Below are 21,562 nucleotides of genomic sequence, written 5' to 3'. Positions count from 1 at the left end.
TTCCTGAGTGTGGAGTCTCAATCTTTTTGTCAACATGTGCACCAACAGGTGTGTCTCCTGCACCTCCTGGTGGCCCCCAGCTGGGAGGTCAGCACACCTGCCTGCTGTGTTCCCTGGAGAATCTGTAAGACTGGAAGGGAAGCTTTCCCCGTGTGAAATGGATGGGTCAGCCTCAGAATGCAAAAAAGTGGGCTGTGCCTTCTGCACGTGGAAAAGTGTGTAACGGGATTTGCAGATACTAACGACTATATACAGAATAGATAAACAACAAGGTCCTACTGCACAGCACAGGGAACTGTAGTCAATACCTTGTAATAACCTGTAATGAAAAACAATATGAAAAGGAACATGTACATATAACGGAAACACTATGCTGCACGCCAGAAATTAGCATTACATTGTAAACCGACTATACTTCAATTAAAAAATAAAAGTGTGTAACGGGATTTACAATGCACACTACATACATAAAATAGATGAGCAACAAGGTTCTACTCTACAGCACAGGAAACTACATTCAATATCTTATAATAACCTATAATGGAAAAGAACATGAAAAGAAATATATACATGTATGACTGAAACACTGTGCTGCACACCGGAAATTAACGTAACATTATAAACTGACTATACTTCAATAAAAAAAACAACAACTTTGTAATGGGGGTGAGAACATAGTTTGTAGCATGGAGGTGAACATCATGGTGTGAGCACTAGCTCTTGGGTTCTGTCTTTGCTGGTGACTGGAGAGCCACTCTGAAAGCCAGTCCCGTGGCCAGATGGAGGTGGTGCTGGGGTGCAGCCTGGGCGGTGGTGCAGGAGGAGCCTGGTGGAGGTTACGGCTCCCTCCACACCTCCCAAACACTGGACCAGGAATCGCAGAGCCCAGACACCTTCCATCCTGTCAACAGTAATCTGAGCTCAGCAATTCTGTTATTCCCTTTGGGAAAAACTCATCCCAGCTAACTAGAACACCATCTTCTCCCCGGTGCTCGTTTGCTTTCTATCCACCAGCGCCCATGACATTGAACGGAAGCCCAGTAACTAAAGAGACATCACCCTCATGCGTTACACCTCCCTTATCTCCAAGAAGACTGCAAGTCTGCACCGCTTTTTGTCCTAGCTACTAAGGGCAAACACGGGCATTTGAAAAATAGTCCTGAATTAAGACCAATAAAGCATCTTTACAATCTACTAAAAAATGTTTTAAAAATTGAAGACACAAAGGGAAAAGGGAAAGGCAAGACCTTCTGTGCCAAAACAGCTCCCCCAAGTAAAGGAGCGCACCGTGTGGCTGTTTCCTTCCTCTCCCTCATCTTCACAGTTAATCAAGGGAACCATGTCCCGTCATTAGTGTCAACTTAGGGGCAGGCTAACCTTCAGGTCTCCAAATATTTTTCCACAATTTCTGTAAATGTTAAGATGTCTCACAGATGTTTAAAATTCACGGTTCAGAAGGCAGCCTTCAGTCCTCCAGACGCGGTCTGTGCTCGTAGACACCACCACTCCCAGGAAGCGCTCTTCCCGGCGGGACCGCTGCCACTCCTCAGTCTGTACAAGAGCAGCGCATAAAATTCAACTGAAATGCCGAAGGGAGCGCCAGACAGTCTCGGCACCGTACGCATCTCATTTTAGACAAAACAGCCCAGCGCTCCCTCCTGGGAGGCCGGGCTCCCAGCGGGCAGGGCCGGGCCGGCTTTCCAGTGTGCCTCTGGAACTGGGCTCAGAGGCCACCTTGCTCGTGGACTCCCCTTGAACTGTTGTGCTGGTGAATACTCTGGCCCATCCTTTCCGTGTGACAGATTTTCAAACCAAAGCCTTCAAAACATAAACTAGAAGAACGAGGACAGAGCTTGTCAATGAATTTACAAAGTATGGGTAACATGCTGGTTGTTCCGTTCTGGAAAAGTCTTCTGTCGTGTTTTCATCTTCAAACTATACAAGCCTCTCTACGAAGAGGGGAAAAAAGTGTTTTTTATTTTTGTTGGTTAAGTTTGGACAGCCTTTTCCTGATTCCTCTATCCAATCAGGTTGCTTAATTTGGCAAACGAACCTCCATGAAGATACAAATATTAGGCTAAAAAAAAATCAACATCATATGTCTCTTCAGATAAGAGACTTAACGGGTGACACACTGAGCGGCCACTGGAAGTCCCCGACGCCAGGCCCAGCCCCAGCTGGCAGGGCAGGCTGCTTGAATCAGTGGAAAGAAACAGACCTACTGGAGCCAGACAGATCTGGGTTCAAAGCTTCCTTCTAAAGTCTCAACACTTATCAAGTCAATGACTCTGGACATGTAACTTAATTTTTCCATATTTCTGTTCCATCGTCTATTAAGTCAGATAAAGTCATCATCCTTCTGCTCCAACGTGAGAATCAATGTTCCAACCGTCTGCACGTCGTATAAACAGCTTCTATCCTGCCACTAAGCCCTTGTCATTCCCATGTTATGTACCAATATTGTGCTAACTCAGGTGAAAAGCAAAGGGGACTGAGTCCGCCTTGACATTGACTCTTACACAGACTTGAGCTGGGGCCACACACAACGCTAGGGTCGCAGGCCGACACAGTTCGGAAATTAAGTGGTTTGGGTGAGGGCCAGCATGGAGATGCGTTCATTCAGAAGCGTTCTGAGTGCAGACTATGGGCAAGCTCCTTTTTCCGACAAACGCTTGAAATATACTTATGTGCCAGGTGCCGTTCTCAGCGTGTGAAATATTTTGTTTGAACAATTGTAACAACCCCAAGAGGACTACAGCATTTATGGTGCCATTTTGCAGATTAGAAAAAAATGGCCCAGAGAGGAAGCAAAGAAATGTAGGCTCCCAAGCTACAGGGAAGAGGAACACGACTCACTCCTGGACAGATGGACTAAAATCTCCGTGTTCCGTATGACTGCACTCTCCGCCTTTCCAGTAGCCAGGGAACTGCTTACCACACAGACTTCCTGTCTCGGCTGAGATCAGGATGCAATTTTTTTTTTTCCTGCTGAATCTTACATATGCGGTTTTCTTACCCCTCACGTCCATGTCAGCTGTATCAAGTTGCCCAAATTCCCTGCCTCCTGCTTAATTTCTGTGCAGGTCAGCTAACTGCTGCATCTGTCTCCAACATTTTCAAATCTGGTTGTAACCTGGTCACATCCTGTCAGAAGACTCTCTCCTTCCACGCAGGGAAATTGAACTCAAACTCCTGGTAGAAGCGTGTGCACTGTCTCCTCAGGGATGCTGGATAAAATCCACGCACTTCACGCAGGTGCGTGAGGCCCTCTGTAATCATGCCTGGATGCACACTTACTCTTTTCTTGCATAATAACATCTTATATCCTGGACTCCTTTCCTCCCTTGAGAACAGACCCCACAACTCCTTCCCTCGGCTCCTAAAACACCCTTTCTTACCACCGCTACCTCTTAAAATCATGTACTTTTTTCTTTAAGGTCCCACTTAAATGCATGTTCTTAAAATCATCTTCTGAATGTCCCCGAGCAGAAGTATTTTCTTCTCTTTAATGATGTGAGATGATCTGGCTGAAGTTGGATTCGGCTCTGTCGCGAGCGTCATGTGTGACTTTGGATGAGTTACATCACTTCCAGGACTCTCGGGTCTTTATGCCAAAATCAGGGAGCCCCGCAGGGAACTCCCGACATGACACCCGGAGATCTCCGCCCCCAATGATTCTCACTGAGAGTGGGTGAGGCCGACACATGGTGACAACAGTGTTCGCAAGTGAGTTACACTCAGCCCTGTGCCCATCTTCACGGACAGACGGGGCCAGGCAGACAAACGGGTGCCACCTTCAAATCCTCTGCTCGCGTACATTTTTTAGCCTAGACTTTTTGCTTTATTATTTTGATAAAACTTAGATAAAAGCACATCTTCTAGAGTACTAAGTAAACCATGAAACGATGGCAACCTCAAAACTGACAGACAATGCAAAGCATAGGAAATGACCTGTCCTGTCTTTCCTCAAGCACGGGGAACACGCCACGCCAACTCTGCAGTGACCCCTTCACACAGGTGACGGACCCCACCCGCAGACGGAGGGGCAGTACCGACAGCAGGGACCTGGGGACACCTGGCATGCCATTCAGCGAGGAATCACATAGGTTCAACCTTTTTGCTTGTAACTGATTCTTATTGTACTAAGGTTTCTAACTTATCGCATAAAATGAGCTAAGATCTTCCCAAGAGGGGAGGTAATTTTAAGGGTGACAGAACATAGGTTTTTAGCTCAGAAGACCGCTGTGAGGGTGTAAGTAACATAAGGGATGTTGAGTCCTTATCACACTGCCCAGCAAGTATCAGTCACAATTCCTTTCCTGTTTTTTTCTAATTTTTACCAACACGTTGTTATACCCCTTGTAACCTTGTCTTCCTTTTTTACATAGAAAAAAAGCTGCATATCTTTAATGTACACAGGTGGATGCGTCTTCTAACTGAGGTGGACCATCCTTCTTTACTGTGCAAGATTGGGAACTCTCCGTGGACAACATCCCCAACTTACACACCGTTGGCGTCTCGACCCGGTGTTTGCATGGTTACGAGTAAGCGACAGAATTAAAGCGACTCTGCTCAGTTTGTTCAGCGGAGGCTACGTCTGTATTTTTAGAGGAAGAGCTACTATGGAACAGTTTACACAGACTTCTCATTGAAGCACTGAGTGAGCGCCACGTGTGATTAGCTTGCACAGGCAAAGCAGGGCTTAGCGCGGAGTCACTTGCCGGGAAACTAACGAGCACGAGTGAGAGGCCCTCACTTGCTCAGCCGTTTCCAAAGGCCTGGGGTGAAGGCACCACATTTTTTGCCCCATCAGATGCACCATCATATATTTTTATCAAATCTGTAAAATCACAACTGATTAACAAGCCTTTCTACTTCCTCTCCCATTAGTCCTTTTTTTGCCAACATTCTGCTTTTATTGGGTAACACGGCAGTGGCTACGGATACTCTCAGGATCTGGTAAAAGATTGAGCCGAGAACACATTTAATCCGATTGTGTGGTTTGCAGCTACTTCTGTGCACAACTCTTCCAGGATGTAAACGGCTTCCAGGAACACTACTTCAGCCTGTGGTGCCAACCTAGACAGCCCTGTGACATGCCTTCAGGGCCAGGAGCTGAGTCACCGTGTGGACGTCCTCTGGCATGGTCCATATGTGGGTAGTAGGGAAGAAGCAAAGTGTGAAACATGTGTGTGCAGCAGGTTCTAATCGCCTGATGTGTAAGAGACACAGACAGCCGACCCAGTTCTCGTCAGAACAGAGGTGCCTCCCAGAAGGAGTACGCTTAGAAACCCAGGACACAGGTTACTCATGCGGGTGGTGGGCCGGACAACCAGCCTTACTTCTTCACGTCTCTGTCCAGCCACACGTTTGTTGCACTCTCAGTATATTACACGTACGTGTATGTATAAGATAATGTAACTCAGCTCTCAAATGACGACACGCTGTGCCTTTCTTCCTCATGCTCTCGATTCTTGCTGCCTTAAGGACAGAGGATCCCTTCTATGTTAGGAACGAATCACTTATATCTACTTCTCCATGGAAGACTAAGGATCCCAAAATGTAAAACGTACAACGAAAGTCTAGATGGAGGTGACGTTTGTCGCTGGTTTAAAACTTTCATAGAGGTGACATTAGATAAATGTTCAGGAAATCCTTTTCATACTAAAGCATACAGAGGATCATTCTAAATTTTAAATAGTGTGCCAACTGCTTTTTAAGGATAAAAAAGCTGCAGTTCATTAGAATCCTAATGTATCTTCCAAATAATAATAGAGAGATGTCATGGTATCAGTTAACATGGTTGAAATAAAGACGTCTTCCTGGATATTCAAGAAAAGCATACGTAACTCTTCAGCAAAAGGTCAGAAAATTAATGTCCATTCATGTCGACTAACTGATTAGCTTGTTTTGTAAACCATAAACGTCACAATTCTCAGATCCTTATATCAGAAGAACAAGAATGCTTCTGAATGCCTGTGATCTGTATTTTGATCTAGGATCATACAGTGCATTTTGAAAGGCTTTATTTAGACTATGTGTGAACTTTTATATGTTAATTAATAGAACTGAATAGTTTTTAATGTGTTAAAAAAAAAAAAAAGACTCATCCCACTGTCAACTCTTTGCTCTCCCGTACGACTGACTTTGCCCAAAGTAATGAGCTGGAAACGTCCCTGTGCCAGTTGCGCCCCGGGCCTTCGGGGACCACACGTAGATCTGCTTTCCTGCCTTTTGTCTGCAATTCCCATGAGCAAAAGCTGCCCTGGCTGGTTCCCAGTTCTAGAAGAACAGGAAAAAGAGGAGAGCCACCCAGCTGACCCACGGAACACCAGTGAGGAGCCGGGTTGAGCCAGCTGGACCAGGGAAGCCCGCGTCAATCCACAGATCCACGAGAAGGAGTCATTCTTGCCTAAGCCGCTGCGTCGGGCATAGTTTTGTCGTGCAGGAGCATCGTAGCTAAACGATGCAATGTGACCACTCCCATTTTTGATGGAGGTTATATGACAAATTTATCAGCACTGAGTCGTTTTGAGAACACTGTCGTTGACGTTAAGGGGGCTAAGCGTGAAGTTGCATTCTTAGGCATCCAGGCATCCCTAATAAATTCTGACCAGTGACAGGGGAGACTAAATTCTCTCTCTGTTTTCTCTACAGAAAATATCACAGCATCAGTACCATAAGAAAATGTCAAAGAAACTGTAAAACATATTTTTAAAAAGTATTAATGTATATCAGGAAGTGTATCTATGAGTGTTTGTGAGTGTGTGGTATTTATGGAAATACTAATTCTTTAAATTTATGATTCTTTTCAAATTTCTTTTTTAACTGCTTTACTGAGGTGTGATAGCTATAAAACAAATGGTACATTTTGATCTGTGTATAGACCCACGAAACCAACACCATAAACAAAGCGTGAATGTATCCATATTTCAAAAACTTTCTTATAAACCTTCCTTTATAGACCCTGACCCCATCCCTGCTTACCTGTGACCCCCTTCCCCAAGCAACCATGGAATGCTTCTGTCATTATTGATTAGTTTTCATTTCCTAGAATTTTATGTAAATATTATATTTGCTCATTTTCCTGTGGCTTCTTTTGTCTGTGCTGTTGTAGCAATGGTTGATTTTTTTTTTTTCAATGTTTGGTAGGTGTTCCACCTTGTGAATAGACCATGATTTGCTCATACAGTCATCCCTTGATGAACACTGAGATTATTTCCAGCACTTGGTATTCAAATAAAGGCGGCACGCACATCCCTGTCTATGCCTTTGCACGGGCATGTGCTTTTGTATCTCTTGGGCAAATGCCTAGGAGTGGAATGAATGTGTATGTGGTAGGTTTTTAGCTTTTAAGAAATTGCTGATCTGTTTTCCACAACCACTGTATCATTTTATATTCCCATGAGCGCTGTGTGAGAGTCCTAGCTCCTACACATTCTTACCAAAACTTGGTTTGCACAGTCTTTTTTCTTTCTTCTTTAGTCTTTCTAATAGGTGGGCAGTGGTTTCTCGTGGTTTCATTTGTATTAGCCTAAAATAACTGAAAATATAAATACAGATATGCATGTGCATGAATAACTTAATCGCTTTGCTGTACACCTGAAACTAACATTGCAAATCAACTTCACTTCAATAAAAAATAGAAATAAAAAAATTGAAAATAAAAAAACGAACGAAAAACGACTAAGTTGAGTATCTTTCAAGTACTAAATTGCTCTCTGTACATCCTCTTTGGTGAAGCATCCATTCCAATGTTGTGCCCATTTATATACAGGGCTGTTCTCTTATTTTTGACCTTAGATCATTATTTACATATTCTGGAGACAAAGTCCTTTATCAGCTGTCTGATTTGCAATATTTTCTCCCAGTCCTTGGCTTGTCTTTTCATTTCTAAGCAGCATCTTATTGAGAATAAAAGTTTTTGATAAACTCCAATTTATCAATTTGTTCTTTTATAGATAATTCTTTTGGTACTGTACCTATAAAATCTTTGTCTAACCCATAGTCATAAAGGTTTTTTCTCTAATTTTCTTCTAGAGGTTTTATAGATTAGTTATGTTATATTTGGAATTAATATTTGAATATGCACAAGATTTAAAGTTTCTTTGCTTATTTGTTTTGCATTTGATTCTTAGAAAAACTATGTTCTTTCTCACTGAATTACTATGGCAGTTTTATAAAAAAAAATCAATTGACCATACACATGTAGGTGTTAACCTGGAATCACTGCTTTGTTCTAGCAATGTACTTGTTTATCTTCATGCTAACATCATCACTGTCTTGATTATTACAGCCTTATAATCAGTCCTAATTCAGGTAGTGTAAGCTCTCCAATTTTGTTCTCTTTCCTCAAATTTGTTTGGCTATTTATCTGAATTTCCAAAGAAGATTTAAAACTTATGTGTCAATTGCTACCAAGAAAGTTCTACTGCAGTCTTGTTTGGAATCACATTATGTCTTTCTATAAATCAATTTGGGGAAAAGTGACATTCTAACTAATTCAATCCATAAAAAATAACATATTTCTCCATATGTCCTTCCTAATTATTTTCAATAATGTCTTATAGTTTTCATTATAGAGTTTTGCATAAATTTTACATGATTTATCCCAAAGTGTTTCATATTTTAATACTACCGTATATCATGAGTTTAATTTAAAGTGCCATTTGTTCACTGCTAGCACACAGGAACCCAGCTGAATGCTGTATATTGATATTGTATCCTGAAAATCTTTTTACTTTGCTTATTTATTCAAGTAGCTTTTTCTACAGAATTCACAACATTTTCCACATAGACTAGCCTGTGAACTGTTTTTACCTCTTCTTTTTTATTCTATTTCTTTATCATGCATTATTGCACCAGCTAGAACCTCTAACATGATGTTGACTTAATGTGGTGAGAGGGGACATTCTTGTCTTGTTCCTGATATTAAGGGAAAACCTGATATTAACAGAAAATTCTGTCTTTTGCTAATAATGATGTTATTTTCATTTATGCCCTTTATCAGTTTTAGAAATCCCCCCTTTATTCCTGCTTTGCTGAAAAAACTTTATCAGGGACGGATATTGAATTTCTTCAAGTGCTTTCCCTGCATATATAGATGTGATCACAGTTCTTCATTTTTAGTTTATTAATATGTTGCATTACACTGATTAATTTTCAAACATTAAAACCACCGTGCATTCCTAGGATAAGCTCCCTCTTCTCATTATACACTATTTTTTTATGTTGTCTTAGATTTGCTGGAAATTTGTTAAAACTTTTTGCATTGAATAGAGCAACTTTTTGCATTGAATATGAGGCATGTTGTTCTTTACTTTACTTGTAACAGTCTTTGTCTGGTTTTCATTTCAGACTAACGCTGGCATCAGAGAACTGTGAATTTTCCCTTCTTTTCAGTTTTCTGGAAGATTTTGTATAGCATTGATATTATTTCTCTCTTAAATATTTTATACAATTAACCAGTGAAAACACCTGGATTTGGAGAGATTTCAGGGAAAGTCTTTTAGCAATAAATTCTGTTTCTCTAATAGCTGTAGAGCTATTCAGGTTATCTGTGTGTTCGTGTGTGAGCCTTGATGGTCTGTGTCCTTAGGGGAACTCTCCCACTTCCATCTGTGCTCTTGTAACTATCATCTTGAAGTTGTCTCTGACATTCCCTTATTATTCTATTAATAGCTTATTATCATTATAATACACTTTATTATAAACAAATATTCCCTTTTTGGTTCATAACTTCGTATTCTTGGTCAAAGACTAACTTACTCTTCTGGAAATACATATTCTGGAACGGCTCCTGTTGTTAACTTGTGTAATCTTACTGGTGGCTGATTCGCTCAGACGTATTTTGCTGACCCAAGAGCGTGTGCAGGCCGCCTCTCCCTCCCTGGCCCACCGTCCCGCCTCCTTCCACCGGAACACGGGTGGGAGTGAAGATGCGGTCAGCCGATTGTACTTCTGGAGGATGTGTGGCTACTGTGGCTAAGTTCTCTGAGTACAAATCCATTCACTTTCCAGAGTGGCAACTCAAAATGCCATAACTGCCGCTGACCAGACCCCCTTCCATCACGAACACCAGATATGATCTAGATTCCACTGGTCACGGTCACGAAGGACTGTGCGTAGAAGAGGACGAGGTCTCAGACACACGACGGCCATGGCTAGCTGCCATTTACCTGTTCCTGGCATCTTTTACAGCAACGGTAAGGTAGAACAAAGGAAACAACATGAAAATAAAAGAAATATAATACAAGGAACGAAAGATGAATGATCAATCAGTCACTCAATGGGACTCATAAGTCTTTCGCTGTGATTTTTCTGTCATACTACTACATGAGCTTTTGGCTCCTTTCTATTTATTACAAAATATATTACTGAACATTATTTCCTTTATTTAAAAGGAACTTAAATGTTTTTCCAATTTCTTGGATCATCTGTCCATATTACGCTCTTTGAATAATCAGTCTCTCTTCCTGCTCATTCACACACCACATATGGGGCCTCCTTCACCTTTAAGCCTCAGAGAAAGATAATCCACATGTGCCCACAACCATTGAATGCAACCCAGAACGTGTCTTGGGCACATTTTCACCCAGCGGAAAACGTAAGCATGTCATACTGGCTAATCTGGTACATTACCGTCTATCACTCCATATTCAAAAGTTCCTCTACCTATAAAAATGTATACATAATGGGCCTCCAGGATTCTTTCATTGCGAAACTTTCAGAGATATTACTAAAACCTGTTATCTATAACTTTCCTTTTCAAATCTTTGTATGTGTCAGGTTTTTTTTATCTAAAAAACTAATGACTGTGAAAGGTACAGAATTTAATACGTCACACCAATTTCACTCTCCTACAAAATTCCTCATATCCAAATCACACCAAGGAAACCCTCACAGACCAGGTGAGGAATTTTCATGGAATAAATTATAAAATCAATACTTTAAAGACAGGGTCAGCCCCCAAGTGCTACCTCCCTGTGATATATCCATAAACTCACAACATCAAGGAACACACATGATGGCAGAGCCAGGAGGAAAGCCAAGTTAAAAAGTCAGAAAGAATGGAACCCCGTTATTGACACAGAAGCACCAAGATGATAAACGAGGGGTGGGGGTGGGCAACGGCAGAGTCTGGGACAAATGCACAGGGACCGAGGCCAGGGCAAGTTTGAGCTCCTCAGCAGAGCTACACTCCTGGGTCCTAGAAACGCGGGGGCCGACAGCACTGCACCAGAGCCTCAGGGACGGGGCAGCCTCGGTCAGTGGCTGATGACAGACTCCTGGCTCATGTGGATCCAAACTGGAATTCTGACTCCTCCTCTTCGTGTCTTGGGGAGACTTTTTGTTCAGTCTCTCTAATTACAAGTTTCCCAATCTATATAATAGTGCTGGTAATACCTACTATGCTTACAATAATAAATACATAAGAACTAAGGACCAAAAGTCAGCACAAAACCTGGCAAACATGGATGGGCAAAGATGCTAGTGTCACAGACTAACTGTGTCCCCCCAAAATAGATACGTTAAAACGTCATCCTTAATGTGATGCTATGAAGAGGTGAAGCCTTTGGTAGGGGATTAGGTCAGGAGGGCAGGCCCATCGTGAACAAGATTAGTGCCCTTATGAACGGGACCTCGGGGAGCTTCCTTGCCCCCGAGGTCATGGGAGGACAGAGCAAGAAGGCCATGTTTATGACCCAGGAAGTGGGTTCCCATCAGACACAGAAGTGCTGGCATGGGCATCCTGAACGTCCCGGTCCCCACAACTGTGAGCAGTAATTTCTGTTGTTTATAGGCCAGTCAATCTCTGGTATTCAGTGACAGCAGCCCAGATGGATTAAGACAGTTGGCATGTATTTACCTCACCCTGGTTTAGAAACAGACACGCAGAGAGGGTAAGACAGCCCAGCTTCCACCCTAAGTAAATGACAGCTTCAGCATGAAGCCAGGCTCTCTCACTCCAAGGGCCTGAGAAGTTCACGCTGCCCTTTTCTCACTCCGTCCCCACTTCTGCTGGAGCCTGTCCCCTGGTACCGTGCTCCAGCAGCAGACGTTCCAACGCAGACGCTAAGGTGCACACGTGACCGCACTGTCCACAGAGACCATGGGAGCCTACGCCGGTGCCCGGAAACCCGCCGCAGCCCTCAGTCTCAGGGATGCCCAGCGGAGCAACCAGCGACGTGCAGGCACATGAGAAAACCCAATGCTGCAAAGAGCAAAGGCAGAAAAGGACCAGTGGAGGGAAATAACCCTCCCCGCACAGAGTGAGCGACGGACGTAGAGAGACAAGAGAAAAGACACTTAGTGAGGATGCAAGCATTCAGGACGGGGTTGTCCACGTGCAACAAGGAAATGAGACTGTGACTAAAGAGAGCTGGAACTCGATGAGAAGTGATGCGGTGAGACACTGCTGTTTTCACAATAATTAGTCTTGTCAATTAGATTTTGTAGTATTGAAGTATAAAATAAAAATTACAGGTATATAGTTTGAGCTGTTATCTTAAAACCAACATGCCTAGGCTAAGAAATAGCCACAACCCAGAACAGAATATTGCACATACATACATACATGTAAATTTATACATGCACATATTATCTACTTGCACACATACATATGCCATTACATGCGTCTATCACTTGGGTTTAAAATGCTATATGCATTTACTGATGGTTAAGCTGATTATAGTTATATTTGTTTCTTTTTACCAATAGGATAAGCTTTTCTGGAAATTATTTTTAAAATTAAAAAAAAATCTGTATTTCAAACTAAGAAAAATTACAACCCCAAATTCTACCTGGATTCAAACTAAGAAAATTATAAATTGAAATACTATCTGGTAACACCTCAGATGGTTTATGAATATTTCCCACAATGCTACAGACAGTGAATCTCACATTTATAGTAAATTCCAGTGAAAAGGACCCTTCATTAAACAAAAAGGACAGCGAGAAAAAGTCCATGTCTTCTGCTCTTTTTTAGACCAGAAGAGAACATACGTTTACAAACAGCAAGGTTATTTTTGTCTGTCTGTGTACTGTTTGGTTTTTCTTCCTTCATAAATACTGCTTGGATCTCAAGAAGATTATCTGTGAAGTTCTGTTATCTAAAAGGAGCCATAAGTCCAAGGCCATCTTCTAAAAGACACACAATCATGAAAAGACTACACTTCGTGTGGACAGTCAGCTTGGTGGTGTTCAGTCTTAACAAAGGAAGAACATGCAATCGCGTAAAATGACTCTAGACACTAAATCACAGTTTGTGCCTGGGGACTTTCCTAGCTTCTCATTTATAACCTCCCACATTTTGGTGGGGAGAGAGTACATCTATAAAACGTGTTGCTCTATACAGAAACATGGTGCCTCCCGGAACTGACCACCTCTCTGCCTCATGTATTTGTTAAAACACAGGAAAGGGGGAAAAATACACGACTCTTAAAGAGATGAGACTCACTCTGTCCCTGTGATGCTTCATTTATGTGTCCACTGGGCTTGACCGTTTGGTCAGACACCAGCTGAGATGCTGCTACGAAGGTATTTCATTAGATGTGATTAACATTTAAATCAGTTCACTTCGGAAGTACAGATTATCCTCTAAAAGGTGGGGGAGCCTTCAGAGAAAAAGACTAAACGCCTCCAGAGGGAAAAGAAAGCCTGCACATCCAGCCTTCCCTCTGTTTCCAGGATTTCTGGCTTGCCCTCCAGGATTTCGACTTGCAAGCCCCCACAATCACAGGAATCAATTCCGTAAAGTAAAAAATCTCTCTGCGTCTCTAGCATGTGACGTAACTAACTGTACTTCCATCTGTGACTATACTGGTTGCATTATGTCTTCTTTGCGTGTAATTTATATGTAATTTATACGTAATTTATATGGGTTCATTCATCACGACAGGTGAGGTCTTCCTGGCCTTCACTCGGTGCGCATGGCTAATGTAGGGTGATGGAACATTCCCTTCATCACTGCCATCAGGGCTTATGGCGACACTGAGGTGACATGGTGACACAGGGACCCGGTGACAGGGGATCTATCTCATTCAATGCATCCACTTAGCAAGGTGAATTTTAAAGTTTCTGCCCAGAAAAGACTCATTCACCGCTGTTCATATTTCATTGGCTGACATACCACATGGTCTCACTTAATTTCACAGGTTGAGAGGTCTGATTCTGTCATACAACCAGAGGAAAGAGAAATGAGTCTTTTGTGAGCAATGGTCATAAAAAGCAGCGTGTGGCCTTCTGAACACAATGTATGGCTCAGAACACTTCCTTCGTGGAAGATACACTCATCCTGCTCCCCAGCGTTACCATAAATCCTATCATGCCAACGTATCGAGGTCATGTCTGGATCTCTGGACCACGTGCGTTGTTCTCATATGCTATTCCATCGCTGCTGCTCTTGACAGAGAGACTGTGAGCCAAAATGAACAGAAATCTCCCTTGCACTCACACAACCCATCCAAACAGAACAGAAACAATATGACCACAGTAAATCCTCCCTCTCGGAAAGGGGAGAGGTGTCAGACAAGTATCAGCAGTCCACAGCAGTTCTGAATGACAGAGGAGACGCTGAAGAGCTAAAGAACGTTCTCTGGCCACGCCCGACTCCTACCTTCAGAGGACGAGGGTCTGCTCTCGGCACAGTTCCTACTTTTCCATTTTCCTCCTTGGCCACGTCTTCAGTGGACAGTGAAGATCACGCTGTCCTGGGGCCCGTGTGGTGTTCCAGTCCGCCACCTGCCAGTGGAACGTCAGAAGGCTCAGGCTGGCCTTACACCCTGAATGGTCACAAACATTTCTTGAGACTAAGATTTTGGTTTGTTTAGCAATAAAACTCTCTTAAGACAAATCTTACTTATTTGATCACTCTCAATCTTTACTAAATATTTTTTTTTCTTAAACCAAGGACTTGCTGTTTCTATTGTTTGTTTGTTTGTGTTTGTTTGTTTGTTTAGGGAGACGTCTCAATGTAAATACCATTGTATGTGGGTGGTTTCCCTAAAATGGGCAAAAATGTTTTTCCCTGCCCTTATTTCAGGAAAAAACTGACGGAAGCAAGAGAGACAAACCAGAAACAATCTTAGCAAAAGAAAATGAAGAAGCTATATGCGGGCCAATTAATTCCTTGAATAAATAATACCAAATATCAATCCAAGTTCAATCACAATATTCATAAGTAGTTTATTTCAGAGAAAGACTGCTAAAGATGTTCAGGAGCATAAACTTTTATGATTTGCAAAGTAATTTGCTCTACCATTATTTGAATTTGAACTGATAATGACAAAGAAATGTGACCATGTTGAAGTGACAAAATGTATTTATTGCTAGAATTGCTCGGGAGAGAATATAACATTTTTGTGTGCAAATGAGTATGAAATTATAAATCTATTGTCCAGTGAATGCAGATGATGCAACATCACATCAACAGGTGCTGAGCTCTTAGGATTCCATTTTATGAAATTATACAATTAATGAAGCAAACATTCCATTATAATATTAGGAGAATAAGAAACTAATGTTTTTTATACTGGTATTTTTCTATTGGTAAAGAAGCTTCTTATCTGGAAAAGGGAGATCAACGTGACAATTTCCCCCCATTTTATTATCTTTAAATGCATTTCAAAAAATACTTGTCATTGGGATTTAAAGAATAAGTACATATATGTTCATTTTTTTCAGTATCAATCAAATATTAAGTGTGAAATTAAATAAGACATTCCCTAGGTTTTATTTAAGAATTCTGAAATTTAAATTGTGAATAACAAGTGAAAAGCATACATAACAGTGCTTCAGAAATGTAATTTTAAAATGAAAACTTAACTTCTGTCTAATTTAAAACTAAAGATATAATAAACACAGTGTAAAACTCTAAGTGTTTGGCTACTCATTTTCATCAAGCATTGACTCTAAACATGAGTGATGCTGAAATATGAGCACATTAAAAAAAATCCATCATGTTACTACATGTTAAAAGTTTCTCTGCTAAAGCGAGGTAATTAAACCTTCTATGTGAGCTAACTGTAGACTCACATGCAGTTGTGAGAAATGACAGAGAGAGATTCCCGTGACCCTGTACTCAACAGCGACATCATGTGCAGTGAGCACACGGTGCCACAGCCAGAATGCAACATGATGCAGGCGCGGTGCCGTCACCCCACCGCCACAAGGATCCGCCAAGGTGCCCTTTTAAGGCCACACCTACTTCTCCCCGACTTCCTCCTTCCCCTACAGTAACCACCAGTCTGTTCTCCATTTGTGTAATTGTGTCATTTCTAGTCTATGTAAGTGGGTTTATCCATCATGTGAGAAATCCAGAAACTAGCTGCATGACTCCTACTTATCAGACAATGAAAAAATACTTAAGTCAAAACAGGCAGAAAACACTTCAGATACACTCTCTCCATGAACTCTCCTGGCCCAGCCCCACGTAACCAGAGGGAAACCCTGACTCCCAGTGTCTCCCTGAGGAGCAGCGGGTTTGTACTGCACAGCTAGCACCTCAGTCAAAAACTGTAAGGGGACAAAAAGTCCATCATATAACGATAAAGGGGTCGATTCAACGAAAGTATGTAACAATTGTAAATATTATGCACCCAACATCAGAGTACCTAGATATGAACAGATTTGGAGAGAGAGAGAGACAGCAATACAGTAACACTAGGGGGCTTCAATGCCTCGCTTTCATAAGTGGACGGGTCATCCAGGGAGAATAGCGAAAAGGAAACACTGGGCTTAAATGATATTTCAGGTCAAATGGACCTAACAGACATATACAGAACACTCCATCTAGCAGCAGCAGAACAAACTTTCTTCTCAAGCCTCCTTTGAACATTATCCAGGACAGATCACATGTTAGGCCACAAACAAGTTTTAATCATTTTAAGAAGACTGTTATCATCGTAACTATCTTTCTTGACCACAATGGCCTGATACTTGAAGTCAATTACAGGAAAAAAACTGCTAAATTCACAAGTACGTGGACGTTAAACAGCCCAGTCCTGAACAACCAATGGGTCAAAGAAGAAATTAAAACAGGGAAAAAAAATCTTGAGACATACAAAAATGGAAACCCAACATACTAAAATGTACGAGATGCTGTAAAAGCAGTTTAAGAGGATATTTAAAGCTATAAATACTCACTCTGTTTTGTTTTATTCCTGAATGGAGTAAACCCAAAAGTTCATTAGAAAAATGGCTCTCTTTAAATTTCTTTAAATACCACTGAAGGTATTTTGGGGTCCCAGTAAGCTTACTGTAATGAAAGTCTATCTGTGTAATCTGTGCTCTCTGCGATGTTTGAGACATTCTTTTCTCAGACTCAACATTTTAGCATTCAGCAGCTATAAACTAAGAATAAACAGACTAGACAGCTGACAGGTTTAAATACAAATACACACGTGCATCCAAGTGGAATAGAGAGCATGATTTCCGTACTATTTAGTATCTGGATTTAATCTGATCCGCAAATGTCATATCCTCTGGAGTGTTTGCTTTGTAAACTGTCCTGAAATTTCAAACCTGGAAAAGCCTTGCCTCATTATGGGGCTTATACCTCCCACTTTATACAAGTAAAATATTAGGCTCAGTAAAGTCAGAGGATATGCTTAAAACGACCTAGTTTTCTTTTAGTAGAATTAAGATCAAAATTTAAATCTCTTGGCTATCAATCTAAAGATGTTAAAAAGCAAAATTATAGTATTATAAACCAGTGTCATGTTTAAGAGTATTAAATAACATTTTAAAAAATTGCCCCATTGATTTCAGCAGTACTAACCTGACAGGGATGCTGAAGGGACTAAGTTCTGGTGAGGAGCTCAGTGCTCAGCGCTGTCTGGCAATGATGCTGAAGACTATGATGACGGTATCACTTACACCTCACTAGCACGTGAGATCACTGAGCGCAAAGACAGATTCATTTGCTGCTCACTGTCACATTCTCAGTTGGGAGGATGTTATCTTTGAGGTAAGCACTCACTAAATGGTCAACACTTATAGATTAAGGTGCCATATGTAAACACACTTATCTGTATCTCTCCATAGCTGTCTATTCTTATCCAAAATCAGAGCTAGAACTGTGAGATTACAGACTCTGAAACCCACATTCTTGAAAGTAACGTAGGCAAAGAGCTGTCTGTAACCAATACACTCCGAACGGCAATCTTGAGAATATGAAACCAGATTCAAGGAACTTAGGGAAGTGAAAAATTTCTGAAATATCACTCTGTCTTAACCATAATCCAATTTCATTAAAACAAAAGCCTCTGTGCTTTAAAAGGAACCATTAGGTAAATGAATAGTTAATTCTCCAATTAGAAGACATTTGCAAAAATTTTCCCTGATTGATCCTATTCAGTTGTAAATGGGCCACAATTATGTTAGTCCGTGTCCTTCAACAGAAGAATGTATTAATAAACTGTAACATTCACAAATGAGGAGTGCACATGGCTGAGAAACACTATCAGACATGGAATGTTGAATGAAAATATTGCATAAGTATATACAGAGCATACTATTTATAAAATTACAAAGTGAATTAGACAAAATCATATGCTGTTTAAATATTGCAAAAAAATGAGAAACACAAAGTCCAGCTGGGTGGTGATCTCCAGATTGGGAGCAAGCTGGGGACTGGGTTTTGAGAAGAATGCATTTATTGAATCTAGAACAATTAAGCTAAATAAATGAATTCACTTCTGAACTATACATGTTTAAAATATTTTCTATTCAAAATTAACTCAAGACATATTTAAATGAATTTAATTTATCTGAACTCAAAGTCTTCAAATCCACCAAGGAGGAGGAGGAGAAAGAATTTGTGAAGTATGATTATATAATTATATAATTAAAATCATGAATAAAACATCCCTGGCCTTGGTGGTCATCTGACAGTCTGCAAACCGGCTGCTGTGGAGCAGGCTGGCATTCTATCTAGAGTCACAAAACCCTGGCCCCGGGCTCTCTGTGTGCCTGGAGCCACTGACACCTTAACCCCACTCCCCACTGCTGGACCCTTCGAATACCTACATTCCTGCCTGCCAGGTAGAAACATCTTCTCTGGACGTGTGTTTACTCTAACAAACTAACTCATTGCCCCAGGAGACAGCCTGGCTCACAACACCCTAGGCAGACAGGTCTCACATCCTGCCTTCATCAAAGTCGTAAAACTTACTGTTCCAAGAAGCCCCTGACAGGTCTTAGGACCATCACGTACCTGTGCAGGGACCGATCACGCAGCCCCTGCTCCTGTGTGCGCAGTCCCTCCCCCCAGTAGCAGGCCCCGCACACTCACCCCGGCGCTCACGCACGCACCTCCTGCCCGTGGGGCCCGCTGTTGCCAGTAGCAGCGTCCCTATCACACTTTCCTAAACTCTTCGTCCGTCTCTGGTGGTTCTCCTACCAGCCCGCATCGCCTGCCCTCGGCATGGTGCCCACGACAGCTGTTTTTTGAAGATCTATTACATTCTGTTTTTTAAATCTCACTCTCCTTAGAGACTATCAAATGGATTTTTGCTTATTTTAAAATACATGCAAAGATACATATGTTCTTTTAATGTAGCTTCATCTGATGAAGCCCTTGAACTATTTGCATATATTCAAAGAACCTCACAGATGAGGACTTTTCTGTATGATTAACAACAAAAACAAAAACAAAATCTACTCAGAGATGGGCACTAACGTAAACTCAAGTCAAGGCAGTCATCGCATCACATGGTGAATGAAAAGTGGTGCAGCCACATCAGGAAGCAAAGGGTGCTGCGGCCAGCAAGCCTCTACCGCAGCCCCCAGGGTGAGCCCTGAGGGGACTCAGGGTGGAGCCAAGCTGGCCGCCCCTGCCGAGCCCTCAGCCCCTGCACCACCCCCAAGGGTGCCCCCAGAGGGACTCAGGATGGGAGAGCACAGGACACTGGCCCTGGATAGCTAAGGTGCACATCAAAGAAATATTTTCAATGACCCAGACTCTGACATCTTACCATTCATAGAAAAGCGCTAAATTCATTAACTTGAGATAGCTGGTTTTCTTTCATTAACAGTAATCTTTTGATGCAAAACTCCTCTGTGACCTGGCTCCTCCCTTCCCTCTTTGGAGCAGTCCCTCAGAGCCATCTGAGAGGCTTCCCCCTGTGCTTGAAGTCCTCAGAAAATCCACCAAAAACCCACAGTTCTCAACTTTGGGGGCACAACTCTGTATTTCAGAAATCGTTCCTCCAGAAGTAATGGCGGGATTTCACACCACCTAATTCACATGTATTTTTTAAAAAATTACCAAAACATTATGACCACCCCGGCTGGGTGCTTCACTTTGAAATTGTTCATTATAATCAAGAAAACTTCATTTGGTACAAGTTTCAGGCAAAGATGAGGCATTTGAGGACTGCACGGAGCCACAGGTGTGAGTTCTAGTGAATTCAGAACAGAGACCCAGGACTTCTAGAGTTAAAAGAAAACTTAACAGTGGATAGACTAGCTTTTTTTCTTCCCCCCTCATTGAATGTTGATAAGCTGGCCTCTGGCTATGTGAAGGATGTTCTTTGCTGACCTGGTACTCTACAGGCAGCCAAGGATAAAAGACCTTTGCCTCTCCCCTCAAATCTCTGAATTATGTTCTTTTAAAATCATGTGGAGTGTTTCAGAATTCCAAAATGGGTCTAAAATCAAATTTCATCCATTTGTATAGGCTTTTATTTTAAAAATGTGACTTTTCACATAATCAAACCAAAGTATTTCCTTTGTGACATAGAGACGTTCAGGGAAGAAAACCCCGAGCTTGCATGATTTAGTAGTTTCTGCCACAGCAGTAAAAAAAGATAGAGATTCCTTATGCAAGTGTGAGCGGTTTTCACACAGAGGGACACCACCATCTGCGTGAGGGTCGGACCATGCCGTTTCATCCCAGCACATCAGTCTACACGCTACTGGAGGAGAGAGATGATGTTCATACCTCTCGCATTGCCTAGCAGTGTCCTTCTTTAAACAGGTGGACAATAAATTCTTATTTGATGAATGAATCAATGCATGGTCAAGACAGTCATTTCTGAATGAAACTGTATTTCTTTCCTATGAGTAATACCAAAAAACATTTCTAAATAACTCCTGCCCCACCCCCTTTCAGCTCAGGAAGTCAACTGAAACCACCAGTATTTTCCTTCTATTGAAAATGGCATTTTGATATTAATCAATCTATAATTAAGATATTAACTTTTAAATATTTAATTAAAATGTTTATCTCCTCTATGTTCTGATTATTTTTGCCCCCAAATTCTGGTACTGTTGCTGGAGGATAGGTTCTTGTCTCGCACAGGAAAGAATTCAAGAGCGAGGCACGGTAAAATGAAAGCAAGTTCATTTAGAGAGATGCACCCTCCATGGACAGAGAGGGGTTCGTCTCACTCAGAAGGGAGAGCGGCTTAGGAGACACACACTCCACAGCAGAATGCAGGCCATCTAGAAAGGCGAGAGGCAGAGAGCCCAGGAGGTGTGGGGTGTTAAGTTTAAAGTAAGAGCAGATACATACTCCACAGAGTGCGGGCCATCTCAGAAGGCAAGAAGGAGGCGCCCA

At 41.8% G+C, this 21,562-nt stretch overlaps 1 protein-coding gene across 1 annotated transcript in view; it reads right to left on the bottom strand.

Moving 5' to 3' along the window:
* The window catches only part of CSMD1 (CUB and Sushi multiple domains 1), a 1,664,412-nt gene that overhangs the window by 1,453,344 nt on the left and 189,506 nt on the right, over positions 1 to 21,562 (bottom strand). The window contains 1 exon segment of the mRNA XM_032468715.1: positions 14,618 to 14,742. The gene's annotated coding sequence lies outside the window, so the exon portion shown is untranslated.

The sequence above is a fragment of the Camelus ferus genome, chromosome 26 (genome assembly GCF_009834535.1).
Source record: "Camelus ferus isolate YT-003-E chromosome 26, BCGSAC_Cfer_1.0, whole genome shotgun sequence".
In the NCBI taxonomy this organism is placed as follows: domain Eukaryota; kingdom Metazoa; phylum Chordata; class Mammalia; order Artiodactyla; family Camelidae; genus Camelus; species Camelus ferus.
Note: the sequence above shows the minus strand (reverse complement) of the source record. Positions and strands in the feature narration are given on the sequence as shown.